Source organism: Amblyomma maculatum, chromosome 5 (genome assembly GCF_055883805.1).
Source record: "Amblyomma maculatum isolate TAMU_Amacu chromosome 5, ASM5588380v1, whole genome shotgun sequence".
Classification (NCBI taxonomy): Eukaryota; Metazoa; Arthropoda; class Arachnida; order Ixodida; family Ixodidae; genus Amblyomma; species Amblyomma maculatum.
Genome location: NC_139348.1, coordinates 136,158,611 through 136,177,007, shown reverse-complemented (window position 1 = coordinate 136,177,007; position 18,397 = coordinate 136,158,611). Strand labels below are relative to the sequence as shown.

General features: G+C 49.1%; 1 protein-coding gene across 1 annotated transcript in view; it reads left to right on the top strand.

The window, feature by feature from the left end:
* Window positions 1-18,397, top strand: part of LOC146189672 (caskin-1-like) — a 316,774-nt gene that overhangs the window by 191,766 nt on the left and 106,611 nt on the right. The window lies entirely within an intron of this gene.

Genomic DNA, 18,397 nt, shown 5'->3' with positions numbered 1-18,397 from the left:
TATATAAATGCGCTACACCTTACTAAGTCCACAGTCCTAACAATTCAGCTCCGATGTAGCCGCCTGTTTAGTGGTAAGTGGCCGCTATGGCTGCTCTCTTTTGCGGTAGAAGCGCGCTAGTGCTTTGCGCTTCCACCGAGATGCTGAATTCGCGCCTAAAAGCACTTGCTGCTAGGCTAGTTGGTTTCGGTTCATAATTAATAGTTTTTAGGCGCAAAAAACAGACAAGACACATAGGTAGGTGACAGGACGAAGCGCCAACTTCCAACTGATTTTATTGCGTGCAAGAAACGTACTTGTGTATATAGTTTGTCGTCCCATGCGTAGGTAGGCCACCTAAAGCCCAGGAACGACCTGATAAGGCGCGCTCCAGGAATTTCTTTTCACAGTTATACAATAATATTGATGTGTCGCTTACGCACAAGTTGCCTTTCTTTTTGATAAAAAACGCTTCTATCAACTCCCTAGCATTCGTATCATTGCTTTTGCCCAGAATGCGCACATCAGTGAAGCATGGCTCTGTTTTTTGCGCCTTAAAACTATTTAATTCAGAATTCGCGCGCACAGATGCCCACCGTGGCCGCGTTGTTGCGGGAGGTTTTCACTCACTCGACTGGGCGCTGTCGCCGTGAGCGACCGACACGGCGCAACCGCCAATTGTTACTGCATACGTGAGGCGAATGCATTGGGCGATGCTACTCCGGTCTGGAGGAGACGCGCGCTAGAGAGAGCAGTAGTATATCGAACTCCCCTTTCGCGTCGCGGCGCAGCAGCTGACTTCTGTCGGTCCGTCTCGGACATATGCTTCACTCCCTTCCGTGATTGTCGTGAGCGAGTCTTATTCACCGAGTGCACCTCGGACAGGAGGGCGTGTTTTCAACGGTGTTAATTTGGGGGTGCCGGCGGTTGAAACGCCCCCGCGGCGCTCTTTTATCTGACGGTGTGGTTTCTATAGCGTAGCACGGGCAACGCGCGTGGGCCTTGTTTCTGACGTTATTGCCTAGCATGAGGAAGATAATAGCGATGATAAGGCGATGGGGTGAGTGACAATAATGGTACTATATCGATGGCAGTGACTGTACTTTTAGTTGATAATGATGATAGTAGCGATAGTGATGATGATGGCGATAGGGATGACAATGACGATGCAGTTGTTGAAAATAGACCTGTAAAGTGGCTTTCGCCATTTTCGCTCTTAGGCAGACTTAAAGCTCAATCCTATAAGTATGCTTTTTTTCCTCAACGCCTAAAGCGTACTCGAGTAAAGCCTCTAAAGCTTTCAAACGACTGTGAGTTCAAAAAACAAAGTAGACGGTGTATTTTGTAACTGAACGCAGTGCGTTTCGTATAGCTGTGCGTTTGCCGTGATGACATCTCGCCGCACCATGGCGTCACTTTGATTCGCCTTGCTCTGGAGTGGCATCGGGATGTTGTCACACGCACTAACCCTCTAGCGCAAAGCTCCTCGGATGTCCGAGCGAGCGGCACGGCTTTTTGTCTCCTCCTTAATAAGGAGGAGACACCCTACGCCTTGTACAGGCCCTAGTCGTTAGCAGGATTACCTACGGGCTCCCATATCACGGAGGAGACACCCTACGCCTTGTACAGGCCCTAGTCGTTAGCAGGATTACCTACGGGCTCCCATATCACGAAATTACATTCACTGATAAAAGGGCCATTGACACTATCATAAGAGGAGCCTATAAAACGGCCCTAAACCTCCCGCCAACAACATCAACGGAACGCCTTTGGGCACTCGGAGTGCACAACAACTTTGAGGAGCTCAAGGAGGCGGTTCTAGAGAGTCAGAAACAACGCCTAACAACAACGCAGGCGGGTAGGGAAATCCTGTCAAAACTAGGGCTATGGCAAGCACTAAGAACTTCTGAGATCAAATCACAAATTCCGACATCCACAAGAAACAACATCTATGTGAACCCTATACCCAAGCACATGCACCATGAGTTACAAAAGGGTCGAAGGAAAGCCAGAGTCAAATCATTGGAAAAACAATTGTCTAAAGACGCGGAAGTTGTCTACGTGGACATAGGGGCTTACGGCGAACCTGGCAAGTTCACAATAGCTGCAGTTGACCACAAGAAGAGGCCAATTATTCAGGCTTCGATCTATGCCAAGGATCCTGCGGAAGCGGAATCACTGGCAATAGCCATCACCATAAAAACACAAGACAACCAAAATAAGTCATCACACGTAGTGACGGACTCCCAACCAGCCTGCAGGGACTACCTGGCCGGAAAACCTCACAAAAGAGCGTGTGCAATATTACGTTCCATCTCCCAGACGCACACAATTACATGGACACCTGGACACGAAGGCCTAGAAGGAAATGAGGTAGCGAATGATCTAGCCCGAGCTCTCACAAACCGGGCGGATCCCCATCCCTACCTCACCCCTCTCCTAGGACCCTACGGCGACAGGCTGGAACACCTACGGTTAGAAAGAACTTTCTCACCACCACACAAACACCTTCCTTCCTCGGACGCTATAGACTGGAGAAAAATACAAACAAACACATTCCCTAATCTTCAAATTTTAAATAAGATAAGCCCAGCAAAATACACGAGTTACTGTCCTTGGTGCGGTGCAAGCCCCACACTCTTTCACATCTCTTGGGAATGCCAGGACAAACCTGACCCAACGTTAATAGTGCCATGCCCGACACACGAGCAGTGGGAGGCGGCCCTGACCAGCGACAACCTGGACCAGCAAGCCTGGATTATCCAGCTAGTCCGCAAGTCAGCTGCTGCCAGCGGAGCCCTGGAATAGGGGCACCGACCACCCAGCTCCTGCGAATATTTACTGATTATATGCTCATTAAAAGTTTTCTCTCTCTCTCTCTGTCTCCTCCTCCTCCTCCTCCTCCTCCTCCTCCTCCTCCTCCTCCTCCTCCTCCTCCTCCTCCTCCGTGTTCAAAGGGTCACCCCACATCCACTAGTCCACAAGGAGTCCCCGACACATTTGTGGCTGAGGACCACTGTTATAGTAGACGCCTAGCCCCATGGACGAATAATAGTGATTGCCAATAGGGAAGATGTGGTGTTCGTATGTCCGCATCTGTACCTTGTTTTTGCTGCTTTCAACGAAAGCGGCACCCCGCAAACTGAGCAAAGTAGAAGACATATTCTCGCACGCACGCACAAAAACGCGCGCAGAGAGAGAGAGAGAGAGAGAGAGAGAGCATGCTGTGTGCCTTCTACTCGCTCTCCAGTTTGTAGCACGAGGATTACTTTTTGGTTGAAATCATGTACCATGCAACTGGTCCTGCACATTTCCGTAATGCGTGTAGTTCTGCGTTCTTCCTGCCCGTCTACTTGTTTCTACGCCCAGCAGGCGGGCCTATCTGGATGGGGGGTTGAAATGCAAACACGTCCGCGTGCTGTGCGCGGTCTCAGAGCAAGTTAGAGAACTACAGGCGGTCTAACTCAACTCGGGACCCTTCACTGTGCGGCACATATATGTGCACGCTTTCAGGGTGTTCAATCCCGAACACAAATGATGAGTTGAAGCAGACGGAAAAAAAAAAAAGACAATAAAATGCTCCAGCCCGCACTACCGGGTGTAACGGGCTTAAGCCAATGGAGAGATGAAGGATGAGGGACCGATACAAATAAAGGCAGACAAAAAAAAAAATGCCCAAGGAAACAGGTTGGCCGCTTAGCGGATTATTGACTATTGAAGTGGTTCCGCACTTGTACACTGTATTTCAGTCTAAGAGTGCTGTATTAGTTAATTCAGTTAGGGGGATGCCAATGGAGATAAAATCTGGTTTCGAGGCTGTCGATGGTGGTAGTTATCGGCCAGCCATCAGTTTTGAGAGCCTGATTATGGTGGAGGCGTTGATCGGTTTGGTGGCCGGAATGAGTGAATAAGCTTTATTGAATTAAGACAAAAACAAAGATAACATAAGTGGGCCCTTAGTCCAGAGCCACAAAAATGATAAAGGATTAAGCATCTGAAGGGACCCTGTTGATATGGCACACGAGGGCCCTCCAGCTATAATAGTGAGAGGCGGGCTGAGGTCGATAGCTGAGTGGGAGAGAGTTTATCTACTGTTGGCGGATTGGAGGCTGTGTGGCCAGTCTCATAGCACGTGCATTGTGTCAGGGTGTCACTTAACACTCTCTCTCTCTCTCTCTCTTTGTTAACCTGTATACGTCTACGTGAGTGCGTCTCCGGCAAGCTAAATCTCTCCCGGTATACGTACTGACGTAGACGTACTGACGTAGACGTGTACATGTTCGGCGGACCCCTCCTACGCACGCGCTTTGACAGGGGTGAATGCAATCGCGGCCACTGTGCCTTCAGGGGAGGGGTACGGTAAACCGGTATACGTCTACGTCAATGCGTCTCCGTCAAGTTAAATCTCTCGACTGTTTGCATGGTGGCAAAAATAAAATAATAAAAGTTCAGCACTGGCATTTTGATCTTCAACGTGGTCACATTTCGCTCGACCGCCAGCTTGTGCGTGTGTCCTCAAGGCCCATAGTCCTCGCTGCGCTGCCAAACAGAACGAAAGAGACGGCGGGCCTTTCGTTGCGTCATTGCGCGCGCTACGGCTCCCGGTCCATCGTCTCTTTCTCTCGGCGGCCCTTGGTCTGTTTGCGATGCACGTCCGAAGCGATAAGCTTGCGTCGGGATCGCGGTCAATGCTGTGCAGCGCAAAGATTGCACGCGTTCAGCGCCGTCGTTAATTACGAGGAATAAGGAAGGAAAAGCTTCGCCGTTCGTTCATTGCCGTTGCTGATCGAGACGGGATTGTTCGGTGATGGTGTTCAGTTCATACCCGTGCCCGCTGGGTGTCTGTCGGAGGGCTTTTTCTTTTTTTTTTCTCTCCCCTCTTATTCGCTTGGATGTGAATCCCTGTCCGTCACCCGGAGGGTGGCTTTCCCTCATCAGCGGAGAACGCCTGAACGAAGAATACATGCGAGGCTACAGGCAATCTGGATGGCGGGATTGGTTTCGCTTCCGGCATGGTGAGTTTGGAAGCTTTTCTAGACTGACGCATGAGAGCCACAGCACCCACCCACCCGCCCGCCTACCCATTCATTAATTCACTCCCACCCACCCACTTGTTCACTTACTTTTCTAGACTGTACTGTTGAGGTTTAAAGGGAACGCCCGTTTAAAATTCTCGGAATGATCGCAGCTCAAGTCGGACACGGAAGTTCCGCAAGCAAACCCGAATGCGTCATACTGGACAGCCACTCCGTGTCCATACGGACGAATAACTGGTGCTGCGCGAGCAACTGTGCGTAAAAGTTTGTTCAATCGTGGCTTGGGAGCGCACCGTGTCTAGTGTTTCGGCGTGCGATTTGAGAAAGCGGAGTAAGCAAAATTGCTAGCCGTAGTACAGCCGAGCCTCGTGGCTTTCACCTCCGCGACGTATGTTTAAGCTGGTTTCTGGTTGCCTCATATTTTCATCGCTTGAACTGTTTCACATCACATTTCGGACAAATTCTCACGTCTCTGATCGTCGCTGAACAGCGTCATCAAGCAATCATCGTTCCTCTCTGATGTCTCTTCAAATTCACGGCCATTGTGACAGCCCGCGAGTTTTGTTGTTTGTGGACGTTTTCTTTTTTTTGTTTTTTTTTAAATCGCAGCCTCTGAACTTATTCGCAGGCAGGAATATCGCTGAAGGTGTGCGCTGGCTATCACTGTGAACACAAATTACACTCGAAGGGAGCAAGAGTGGAGTAACCAGCCTTCAGGCACATTCCTTAACGAGCTACGGTTCATCCTCCGGTAAAAATATTTCCTTCCCCGGTGACCGTGAGGCTTCGCTTTCGGAACGCGAGGTCGCAAACATTCTTCGGAAACAAAATTAATAGCGCAGTTACAGCCACTGCTATCAACCGATTTTGCAGTGCCCCTTTCCGTCCGTTCCTTCTCGGAGGTTTTTTCACTCCCCTGTCTGGCCGTCTAGCCTCTGCAAGCCTAATTCTTCCTCCTCCGCGTTTGAGGGAAGGCGTTGTATCTGTAGGAAGGATGTAGGAACGGCGCATGCGCGCAGAGTGGTCTTTGGAGCACATTCCGCGTACGCGACGACAAAACGGACCAGAGAGAAGCGCGCAACCAGCGGTTGTCACAATTAGTGGTTTCCGCCCACTCATCATAACGCGTAAGTCAGAGGAACGGACTAGCGGGTGCCGTCTTTGTATTGACGTCACCGTCGAGGATTGACGGCCAGCAGGAACCTGGCTTTCGAAGGGAAGTATTATAGAGCGTTTAAGAGAATAAGATAAGCGTATAGGGGAAGCATTATAAGCAGCAAAATACAAATTTTACCGCTTTCCTGCGGTCGAATCGCTCTATTTTACACTACGGACTTCAAGCCCTACTTGTTTAGAGCGTGTGGCCAAGCTTAGGAGCTCATCAGCTGCTTGGTCTGCAAAAAGAGTACAGAGTCCTTTATAAGCTTGGATGGAAGCTGGTTGATATGTTTTGTCCAGCTCACCCGAGTGCAAACGGCGCGACCCCAGCACCGTCGGCGGCACCACCGCCGCGAGGTGCCCCAATAGCCGCGGCGACGGCTCGCCGTGCTCCAGAAGTGCTCCACACCCATTTCGTGTTGCCCAGCGCCCCGAGTGTCTGTGTATGTTGCCCGACCCTCTCTTTTTCGCCGGTTCTCTTTTATGATGTCCGCAAGGTGGCGTGATTGCGCACTGTTTCAGGTGACCTCTCCCTCTCTTCCCCTTCCCTTCGCGAGTTCGATTTTTACGGCGTTTTTAATTCTCTTTTCTTTTGCTTGCTCGCTTGTTCGCTTCCCGGGTCGTTCCTTCGCCAGCTCTCACTTCCGTTTCGACATTTGAAACACCTCGCCCAGTTGGCCAATGGGTAATACACCTCGATGCCGTTACCTCGAGTGGGGCCCAGTAATAACGCGCACACGTAACCGCACCGGGCCCCCGCTTGGACCGGAAACGAAAGCACGCTGACCTCGACGCCCCGATGTTTGCGCTGTGTGCATGGCTATTATGTGTCTTTTTTTTTCTTTTTTTTTTTTTCGTTTCGAGGTATACCGCCAAAATGGCGTCCGCGACAGTTCTCCCCCGAGCAGACGACGTCCGGTTGGTCCGGTCGCCTGGAGTGGTCGGCCGTCGTCTGCTTTTCCCTTGGTCTCGCGGTTTTTTGTCCTCTCTCCATGCCGACACGCATTGTGCGGCGGGCGCTGATCCGAAAGCATTTTCGGCGCTTACTCCCCCCTCTCTCTCTACAGCAGAACGAATAAGCGAGAAAGAAAAAATACAAAGAAATACGTGCTTTGTCGCTTTGCGGCTGAACATTACACGCCTCCGAGTCGGGGCGCGCGGTCGCATTCGAGCGCGACGGACGGGCTGTAGTAACAGCTGGCCCTATTTATTTTTCCACCCACGGCGCCAGTGTAGAATTTCACTGCGGGATGTGTTTTTCATGCCTCCCTCGCCTATTTTTTTTATTTGCCGTCTGCTTGCAACCTGCGGTTCTCTTTTTCAGCGGGGAACTCGAGTCGTTTCAGTGCTTTGGCCCGCTGACGTAGCGGACGCTACAGTGGCGGCATTTTGAGGAAGAAAATGCGTTGGAGTTATTTTTCAGTCTCCCCCTCGTCCGGCACACACGTTCGCATTTTCGCATTGTGCGAATTCCCGCTATAGTTCGTGCAGTGTGGAAATGCTTGGCTTGAACGCGATGCAGACGAACATATTTTTACGTATATTTTACGTAGACGAACGTATATATATTTTTAGATGGTGTGGTTGGAGAGGGGAGGGGGGGGGGGCAGTTTTATAAGTCAGGAACAAAAATGGTGTCCAGTGAAGCGCATTAAAAAAAAAGGAGATATAGGATAGTGTCCTCGCGCATGCATTGCGGCCTACGTCAGCCGTGGTCTGCTCTTTCTCGTTTGGTTTGTGTTAACTATCTCAGGTGTGTAGTGGTCAACCAGCACGTACCTCCGCGTCGCGGTAGCTCGGCCCATATCCGTGCGATGTCTACTTCGTTATTCGGTGTGGTGGACCCTGCCACCGTTTGGAATTCGCTTGAACAAATAAAAAAAAGATAGGCACATTGCGGCGAAGGAATGTCGAAACTCCTGACTGAATTGCGCGTTCGCAAGAGTAATAAACTCCTTGTGGGCACGTTAACTCCCTTGGATGTCGTGCGGACGTTTGGGACGTCTACAGGATGTCCAAGGGAGCTTCAGTTCCCGTTGGGCTGAACCCTTCTCGATCGCAAGAAATTAGCCGCAGAAATAGTATTCTTCTTTCCCTCCGCCGCGATCCCACTGTTTTCGTCTCATAGATCATGGGATTGACGTCGTCGCCTCGGCTGTTTGTCATTTCGCTTAATGTCACTGGCTCGGCGTCCTCCTGAAAAACAGTCACAGCAGGAGTTCGCGTTATACCGCTCTTTTTCCTTAATTACGCGGTCAAGGAACTCGTGGGCGTAGTGAGGTGACGAACTAAGTTTAAGCGCTGCTCTTATTGAAAATACGTCGCACTGCTCGAACTCCTTGCGGTTGGAGGAATTCCTCCCCGTTGTTAGCATGCATCGCACAATGCTTTTTGCCCTTTGGCTGAACACTGCAGCCTTATAGCGTCTAAGTACTGCTCGTTTTCAGCGAGTTTCTCCAAGTATTTCGCCAACAAAAAAAAAGTTAAGCGAAATGCCAGGCATTCTTCTTTTGGGGCCACACACAGGACACCTTATCAAGTGCTTGAGCGCTGGCTCAGTTGTACTAGCTTCTTAAACACCAACTTGGTTTCAGCACCACAGTCTGCATCTTTCAAAACATCACGACCGGTGAACGCCCTGTCGAACTGGTGAACATATATGCCCTGTATATTTGGTAATTATGTACATTTAGCAATAAAGAAAAAAAATTGTCGCGGTGGCTCAGTGGCTAGGGCGCGCGCCCGACTGCTGATTCCAAGGACGCATGTTCGACTCCGGCCGCGGTGGCCACGTTTCGATGGAGGCGAAACGAAAGGCGGAGAACTCTCTCTCTCTCTCTCTCTCTCTCTCTCTCTATATATATATATATATATATATATATATATATAGGTGCACTTAACTAAAGAAGCACAGGTTTTACAAATTTCATAAGCCTTCCATTTAGCCCGTGCCCTTCAAACACGTGAATCGCTTTGGTACGTTAAACTCCATAAAATCGAGTGCTCTATTTTTTTTTTGCTCCACTTTTTTGCTGCTTTTTATCGCGGAAATTTTCCGTCGACATTAATGGCAGTTTAAATAACTGCACAGGCAGTTTAAATAACTGCCTGTACGGCCATGTTATGGCATCTCTTAGTTTCATAGAACTTTGCTAAGCAGTTTCATTGACATGTTAAAGGATCGACAGAAAATAGGAAGGAAAAACGGACTCGGCGGCTGTCCGCGCTTTCGTTACCGTTCTCTGGATTCCGCGCGTTTCCGGTCGACGCCGCTTCGCCGCAGGCGGTCGCTGCGGAATCCAGCTGCCCGCTTTCTAACCCCCCCCCCCCCCCCCCCCCCCCCCCGCCTTTTTTTTTTTTTTTCCCTTTCCAAAAGCCCGCGTGCGAGGATAAGTGGCAGTTTATACGTGCCCCCACTCCTGAACGATCGATAAAAGGGCTGGCGGACCTGCACGGCTCTTATGCCCGTGGTAAATGTAGTTTTCTTTGCTTCGCCCAGCACGAGCGTCGTTTCGTTACTGCTTCGCTAGATGGCAGCACGGGTCTTGACAGCGCTCCGTTTCGCCGCGTCGTCTGCTTCCGTCCTTACTGCAACACCAACGTTGCCTCAGGCTTTGCAGCTGGAACGCCGAGTACTTCAATCGCATCATCAAAGGAAGGCGCAGATAATTTTTTGTCTCTCGAGTTCCTATCCTGGGGGAAAATTGCATATAGCCTGCACTGATCGACTGCCGCTGTTTAACCGCGATGACCACTCGTACCGAAAGCAGACCTTTGGGGAACTGTAGTAGGAATCAGCCTTTTTCAGAAAATGTGGCGCCCTCTGGGAATGGTTGAGAAAATTCGTCTGCTACCGGTTGAAAACGCCCTTGAGAGATGCAGCCGCCAGCGAAATGAGCCACCATAATGACGGTGTGTGTTCTTGACAACTGCCGCCATCTATCGCATACGCCTGTCACGAATATTAACTACACATGGCCTCCGAGATCAGCTGCGGCTGCGCCGATCGCGGAGGCCAAGAACTGCGCATGCGCAGCTGGGGTTGGCGGTTTGCTTTCAACCTGGGGAAAGGCGCGCATGCGCAGAGCGGTCTTGTGAAAAAGGCGGATTTTAGGTTGCTAACTATGGGCAGTAGCACACGGCGTGCGCATTACTTCGCTGAGCAGTAATTGGAATCAGTTCATAATATTTGACAATACTTAAGAAGCCAAAGGCATCGAAATTCTTGCGCGCGCACGCACGCACGCACGCGCACACACACACACACACACACACACACACACACACACACACACACACACACACACACACACACACACACACACACACACACACACACACGCACGCACGCACGCACGCACACACACACACACACACACACACACACACACACACACACACACACGCACACACACACAGAGAGAGAGAGAGAGCATGTTGTAAAGAAACTTTTTGCCAAGTTTGGATGTCATGTGCGAAGTAGAAAAATTAAAATTATTATTTTTTTTTTGCGAGCTGGGGTGCACTCACCACCGAAAGCGCCCGTGAACGCTGATTTCAATATGCAGCCGCATAGCGGCCGTTAGAAACAGAATGCGAAGTGTATCTCAAAGTTAGAATGTTCTACAATGGTTGCTTCTTGGGCTCTGTAGCCAAAAAATACCTTCTATCGTGTGTACAGCAGGCAACTAAAAAGAAAAACAGAGAGGAAATGCAAATTTTAAGCCGGGGCAACAGCGGATTCGTTAGTAAACCAAAATAGATTCTTGGACTGACTAGAACGTAGCACGTAACCTTCGAATGCTGTTTCGCAGCACTGGGGATCCTGGCCAGCCTGGCTAACCAAATTGCTCGACAAGCTGAGATAGAATGTGGAGCCTAGTGAAGAGGTACGCCCAGCAAGCAACCAAGGAAAGCGTTGCACTAGCGCAGACAAAGGCATCGGACAGATGTAAAGGCGAAAAACAAAAAGGCAATTTAGAGAAATCGCCACAGAGCAGTGTCGTGTTGAAGAGGACGGCCCAACGTATGCACCAGGCCGCTTTGACTATTAATTTAGGCACTAAATCTGAAGAGCATGTTCTGGAATCTTTTAACTCATTTTTCTCAGTTTGCACTTTTGGCAAGAACACGCCGTTAGGAAAACTATGATTCCAACTCTTCCGCCAAGGCTGCTTTCAAGGTGGTTTCTGGACTATAGTGTTGTTGGGAGGAAGACAAGGCGCTTCTTGAATTCCTAAATAATTTCTATGGTAATTAATCTCTAAGGGAATAAAAAGTATAAAAAATGTGGCATGTAATTACAGCAGAAGAAATAAAATTCGTTCTTAATGTGATCAGAACTCTACAAAAATGTCACAAGAACCCGCAATCCGCCTTATCCTGCAAACATCTTCCCTAGTTTTGAATGATAGTTTTGCTAAGCTGATACGCTTAATTACTCATGGATGACTGCTGCAGCTTTCTTTTTTCTATTTGAGCCGGAATGGCGAAACTTGGAATATATCGGAAGCCTTTAAAAGCTCATGAGTGGCTTCGGTAGTAAATGTGCGCGCCTTGTGTCCGCGATATTCCGCCGGGAATCAGTAGGATTCTGTTATATAGTGACTGATATAGTTATATATAAGCCAGTGGGAGTCATTGATAAGGAAGAGTCTCGAAAGAGAGGGTAGTTTTCTCACAGAGAGAGAGACTGCTCCTCTCTCCCCTCTCGTTCTGCCTTCTATTTCTATCTCTAGAGAGAGTAAAGAGAGGGAGAGAGACTCTTTCGGGGGAGTGAGAGAAAGAGAGAGTAAACAAAATCTCTCTTTCTCTCGAGAAATCAAGGGGCGTTCCAAGGATCTCAGCAGGGAGGCCAAAATGCTTTCTCCTTGCTGCACATAAGGGAATTTAAGTGCTCCAATTGAAATTCTTTACTACAGTAAGGACGTCACTAGCTCGAATCTACTCGGGGAAGATATTTAAATCTAACTCACTCGGCGATAAAATTCGTCTTTATCTTTCGCACGAACGTCAGCCAGCATGTCCAGAGAGAGCGAAAAGATCGGCGTTTATTATCATGAATAATAACTGCACAGAGCTGTCCTCAGTGGCCCTTCAAGTACCATTTTCTTTGTCTGCTGGAGAACATATTGTGTTCATGCTGGTTCGTTTCCTCCACTCGCCTAGATGTGGTCTCTGCCAGGTTACTTGAGAGCGGCCGAGCTGAGGAAGCCTTGAAGGTTCAAAATGCGCAGTCTGTTCGCGCCGTCTGGAAATGGGCATTCGTCGCGAGTAGTTTGTTCGGAAAGGCGACAGCATCCGCGAATGTCCGAAATTATCGGTAGATAGGCCTTTTGGCCAGCGGACGGGAGTGAAACGGTCATTTCATATCGCTTGCAATGCCCTTTGAGGCGAGATGTCGACTGCTGCCTTGATAAAGCCCCAGAGAAAGGAGATATGCAGTACAGCCGATATTGCCACATGTCCGAGCGCTCGCGCTCGCGTTCGACGCCTTTTGTCTCAGTTTCGCTTTTGCTAAGCGTAGAGAACGATGAGAAAAGTTTTGAAGTATTTGGTTTTAATGACCGGTGAGAACACTGTAAATGGTGGCATCATTAATCATCCGGGAAATAGTTCTTTTTCTGAGCTTAATTCGGTAATTCATGAGGCACTAAGCATTGCGTATTAGCGCCGAAAAAGAAAGGGCCATTCTCTTGTTTCGTAATCAATAACATCACTCAGGGTAAGCCTATCAAAGTCGACCCTATACGCATTCAGGCTGTAATGTTGTAATTGTGTAGTAAGAGTTGATCGACTTCGTTTCTCTTCATAATTTGAAACGTAGCGTACCTCGCTGGGAGCCGGCGGTGTTGCGCGTTTTAATCTCAGAAATTGAGCTTTTTGCTTTTTTTTTTTCCGTCTTTCAGAGAAGCTTGCTCCTCAAGGAGTGAAGACTGATCTAGCATCGGCAGCATTAGGGTGCTTGGTAGTTAAATCACTCCGCCCTCGCCGCCGCAGTATAAACCCTTTCTGCCGATGTAGCATTTCCTGCATCTGTGTCATTCAGACGCATCCTTCAAAATTGGTCACTGAAGAAACGCAGTGGTCGTATTTCGACTTGGGGCCTTTGTTGTGGGTTCTTCTGCGCAGGCGTGGCATGTCATTGGATCGGGGCGTTTTGACCTTCAAGGTTCAAGTTTAAGACAACTGTAGTGACGTCAATGTAGAGAGGCCCCTCCGCTCCCTTGTCCTTGGAGTTCATACCTCCGCTTGAAAATGGCGCCAACTTTCAGACGTTTACGTTCACTTCAACAGATGGCGCCACCATCCTTGCAGTTGGATCAACGCCGATGGCGCCGGTTTTGACTGCGCTAACTGCCCCAAAGTGGGGTCAAAAAGATCTCCCATCCCCATTACTTCACAAATTAGCGGCTACCTGTCGAATAGATGAACAATTTAGTTAATCAGTAAAAAGGAAAGACACCTTTGTGGGAGACATCGCAAAGGGTAATGGTACACTCGGCGGCATCGCAATGATTTATGGTTCCCGAGCACAGAGCGCGTTGAGAAGTCACAGAATACGTGATGTAGGCGCGTATACAATTTTGTGAATCTTTATCCCGAATTACTTAAATTTGGCAAGGGTATACTTACCTGATTCTACAGAGCATGGTGCATATCAATTGTCATCTGCGCTGAGATCGAGAAATTGGATGCCACAAACATGGGGTACGCATTCAATGGCCGCATTTTGTCTTGATTTTTTATTTTCCACAGTGCTCCCTTTCCGTCTTTCCTTCCCCAGTTTCCTTTCAAACGCAGAATAACATTTCAGCGAGTTCTAAACGCTGCCTAAATTCTGTTTTTCATTAAGGGCCCTTTCTCTGGGTTGCCCAAACGCTGGGCAGCCCGCGAAGTCATTAAGCTTATTCAAACGGCTCGCGCACCTTGCAGCGTGGGGCATTTCTCGGTTGGTGCTTTTGTTTGCCGACAACAGATGGCGCCACTATCGCCATCAGTCAGCTTGCTCTATTCCTTGATTTCGACAAGATGGATTGCGGGTTTGAATCGTGCACAGCCATACTAAATTAGTACCGTTTCTAAACTTACTGCGAGACACACGTTACGTTAATCTTTGTGCGCAGTTTCGTCGCAACTGAACCATCCGTTCGAGCGGGAACATTTGTAATCCATCAGTTCCGATTTATTCTATCGGATGAACCTTCTAACCTCTATTTTGAAAGCAATAAGCTTTCTCCTCGTTTAAAATGCAACATTGTGTACAGGCTGAAGAAGCTACGGAGGGGAGTAGCACCTTTCGCATATATATACACACGTTCTTATGGAGACGAGGTGGTGTTTTTCTCTACTGTCACGGCCGAACATGTATCACTGTAAGCAGCGCAGTTTTTCTAGAGGGAAATAACACAAGGACTCGAGGAGAGCGTGCTAGCTAAATGAAAGCTCGGAAGGATAACCAGACATGTGTTGTGATCATTTCCGACAGTGATATCAAAATACTTCGCTTGACGAAATCAGTTTCACGTCGCGCTCGTCCTTGTCTCTCCCGGAGTCCTTGTTGATTGTAGGCGCTTGCAAAAATGACCGGTGTGCAAGCACTAGTCGGATTCGGCGCCATTCCCTACAAAACAAATTGATGTGTGCGGCGAGCATTCCGCGGTTATTCTGAGTGTTCGTCAGCGCCACGCGGAGCCTGGCGGCAGCCTTGCAATATAGAATGTCTTGTCGCGATTTCCTCGGCATTGTTTAAAGGGGAGAAAGAGAAGATGACTAGCTTGCATGGTGAAGTGGTGCCCCCAGGAAGTGTTCAGGAAGTATTGTCTTTGTGTAGCATCCAGACACAAGGCTGCGGTGCAAGCATGTGTTACCGTGGTCCTTCACTCTGGTGTTACGGAATACGATGTCGTGCCAGCACTTCGTGAAGTGTTTATAATTATGTATTTTATTTTTGTAGAGGGGAGCCATTGCAAAGCATAGGACGGCATGACAGTTCCGCAACAATAGAGAGATTTAGCTTACCGTGATCCGCGATCCCCCACTAGACCGCCACCGTGCCCCTCTGCCGCGCGTGGGCGGAGCGCACAAGCTGATTTGTGGCGCCATCTATCGGCGTGAAGGAGATCTGGGCACGCGCAGTGGAACGCGCGGTGGCGGATCACGGTAGTGGGTCGCGGTAAGCTAAATCTCTATCATGCGCGGGCTGTTTGCCGTATTGAGTGCATACGAGTGTGTGTTGTGAAGGCGTCCGATCTGTCACAGGCGCATAACAGCAAGGTGTGCTCGTTTACTGCAAGTAGAACACAAGGGCTTTCATAGTTGGCGTGCCTGGAGAGATTTGCGTGAGAATGCCTTAAATTGAACGCGCATTTTCGTACTGTGCGCGTCTAGTTCTTTTTCTTTTTCTGCATACTTGGTGACCTGGATCGGAAATAGAATCAGTTGAAAGTTGATGATTGTTCCGTGTCCTCCGTATTTGCAGTCTAAATTATTTATTGACATGCAATGAACCCCCTATCCTTTATGAATGTTCTGTTGAACCGGGACAACTGATTTATATAGAGGCAGAACAAGCTAGCCTAAGCTTAGAATTTCTCGTCGTTTAACGACCTGCGGGGAGAAACTCGCTGTTGCCTGTAGAGAGAGGATGGCGTTGCCGTCTTTGCGAGGTTTCTTGAGTCGGCGTGGGCGCTTTAAACATCATTGGGCTCAGTGCTAACAACTGTAAGACTAAATTTTGGCGGACAAACACACTAAACGCAAACGGTGTTTTGCAATCGCAAATATCCTAACATTCGACAAGCTGTATAAATTGCTGCAGACCAGGAGACATTACACGGAAGTATAAAAAAAAAGTCCAAAATTAAAGATGGCCTTCTCTCATATTTACCAAATGTAACACACCGTCGAAAGCAGCTTTTTCTCTCTCAGTAGGAACAGTTTTCGGAGAAAAACATTTAAAATGTATGCTATCGCTCACATATTTTAAGAGCGTTCTTTAACGGCATTTGGGAATGCAAACGCTCCATTGGTGTCGTATGGTTGCATTTTCGTTGTTACAATGCTGCTCGCGCCAGCTTCACCACGCCTTGGCGCTGCGCGTCCGGACTGTGAGAAAAAAAAACAAAACAAATAAAACACACAACAAACCGTAAACCTTCCCTATCACAAGCAAAAATTGGCGATTGTGTCCGTGATGTTCACGTAGGCGTCATGGGGATATTTCCCGGCAATTCGCGAAGTTGTTTTTGCGTGCATACGCGGCCACTGCCTGGCTTCCTAATCTAATGTAATCTAATTTAATATGTGGCTAACGTATATAACCGTCGCATGTCGAAATACCTAGCTCTTCTGAATATTCGCTAAGACCACAGTAGCCAATGACGCAGTGTGCCTTCTCTGACCCAGGCTGGAACGGAGCATGCCCATAATAGTTCAGAAATCAAACGCGAACTTGCACTTACAATCGAACTTTCTCTCTTGTCCACAACTGAGGAATTTCCAATATGAATCGCCAAGAGAAGTCCCATGTATCCGCTCTTCAGTGGAACGGTATTTCTGGGCACAACGAAGAAACGTCGTTTTCGGAATATGACATCACATTAATGTCACTCCATATGCGCTCGAAAAAGTGCGAGGTAGCGTTGACATCAAGTGACCGCGTCCTGACCAGCGGACAACGCCGGTGTAGGTTTCTGCCTAGCAAGTTGGCGTCAGGTCTCTCCGATACGCGGTATAATATGTGTGGTTTTTATTTTTGTTTTGCGGAAGTTTACGCTTTGACTTTTCTCTCTCCACCCACTTCCCTCCCTTCTGTGAATGAAAATATATGAATGAAAGTGAAATATTCTGTTTAACCTATCACCAGTACTCGTCGGTTTATAAATGGTTGAGATAAAATTGTTCTGGAAGTGCACACGAGCAGGCCCATGGGGTGGTGGTTTCCCTACCTGACTCAGCCCTATTAAGCGGTCATCGCGTAATGCTTGGGCTCTCCGAAGAGAGTAAGCCCGAGGTGATGCAAACTGGGGCTCACATTGGAGAGATTTAGCATACCGTGATCCGCGATCCGCCACCGTGACCCGCTACCGTGCGTGGGCGGGGCGCACAAGCTGATTGGTCTCGACGCGGCAGGTATATGTGCCGACATTCAGTATGTGGCGCCATCTATCGGCGTCAAGGGATCTGGGCATGCGCAGTGGAACGCGCGGTGGCGGATCACGGTAGCGGATCGCGGATCACGGTAAGCTAAAACTGGAGAGATTTAGCTTACCGTGATCCGCGATCCGTTACCGTGATTTCATTGCGCATGCCCAGATCCCCTCGATGCCGATAGATGGCGCCACATACTTGATGTCGGCACATGACATGCCGCGTCAGGACCAATCAACTTGTGCGCTCCGCCCACGCGCGGTAGAGGGTCACGGTGGCGGATCGCGGATCACGGTAAGCTAAATCTCTCTACTCTCTATTGTGTTTCTTGTGCGTAGCGAAAAGCGACTCATTTTTTTCTTTTTCTGACCAGCGCGTCGCTACGCCTAAAATATAACACAATATACTGTAGGTGCTGCTGCCGCGCAAGACGCACCCGACTTCTGTAATGTGCGCGCGGTAAATGCAGTTTGGCCTCCTGGTTCCGATTCCCTCTCGAACCCATGGAGGAAGGAATGCTTGAACCCGTCCTTATGCCCTCTTGTTTTATTTGTCTTGCCTGCGCGTACTGAGCAGGGAGGTTATACTCGCTCTAGCCTGGAGAGATGCAAGCACGCTGCAGGATAAGGTGTCGCAGAAAACACCAATAAACAGCGGGGAGCCGAAGTGCGTTGCCGCGACACTTCCTCCATGCTGCGACAGAAGCCGGCTACCGGAGACACGATGCAGTGGCCCGGCCTCTGTGCCGAAGCTCCCTCTTGATGCGTTCGTCGCGAACCTTTCGTCGCGGTGTCGTCATTCCGCCGGGGGAGACGCCGGCGCTAAATAACCCCGGCGAAAGATTGAGTTACGGTTTACGCGTGAGGGGAAAGGAAGAACGACTGGAACGAAGCAAGGATTGGGCGGGAGAAGGGCAGAGAGAGAAAGAAAAAGCTTTGCAACGTGAGGTATTAGCGTCTGCGTTCTTTCCCATTCGTCTCCCCTCCCCTTTTTTTTTCTTCTGATTTCATTGTCTGTGTGGCGTTGAATTTTGTCCTTTGTATGTGTAATGCTGGGGTCGAAAGCGAGTCGTC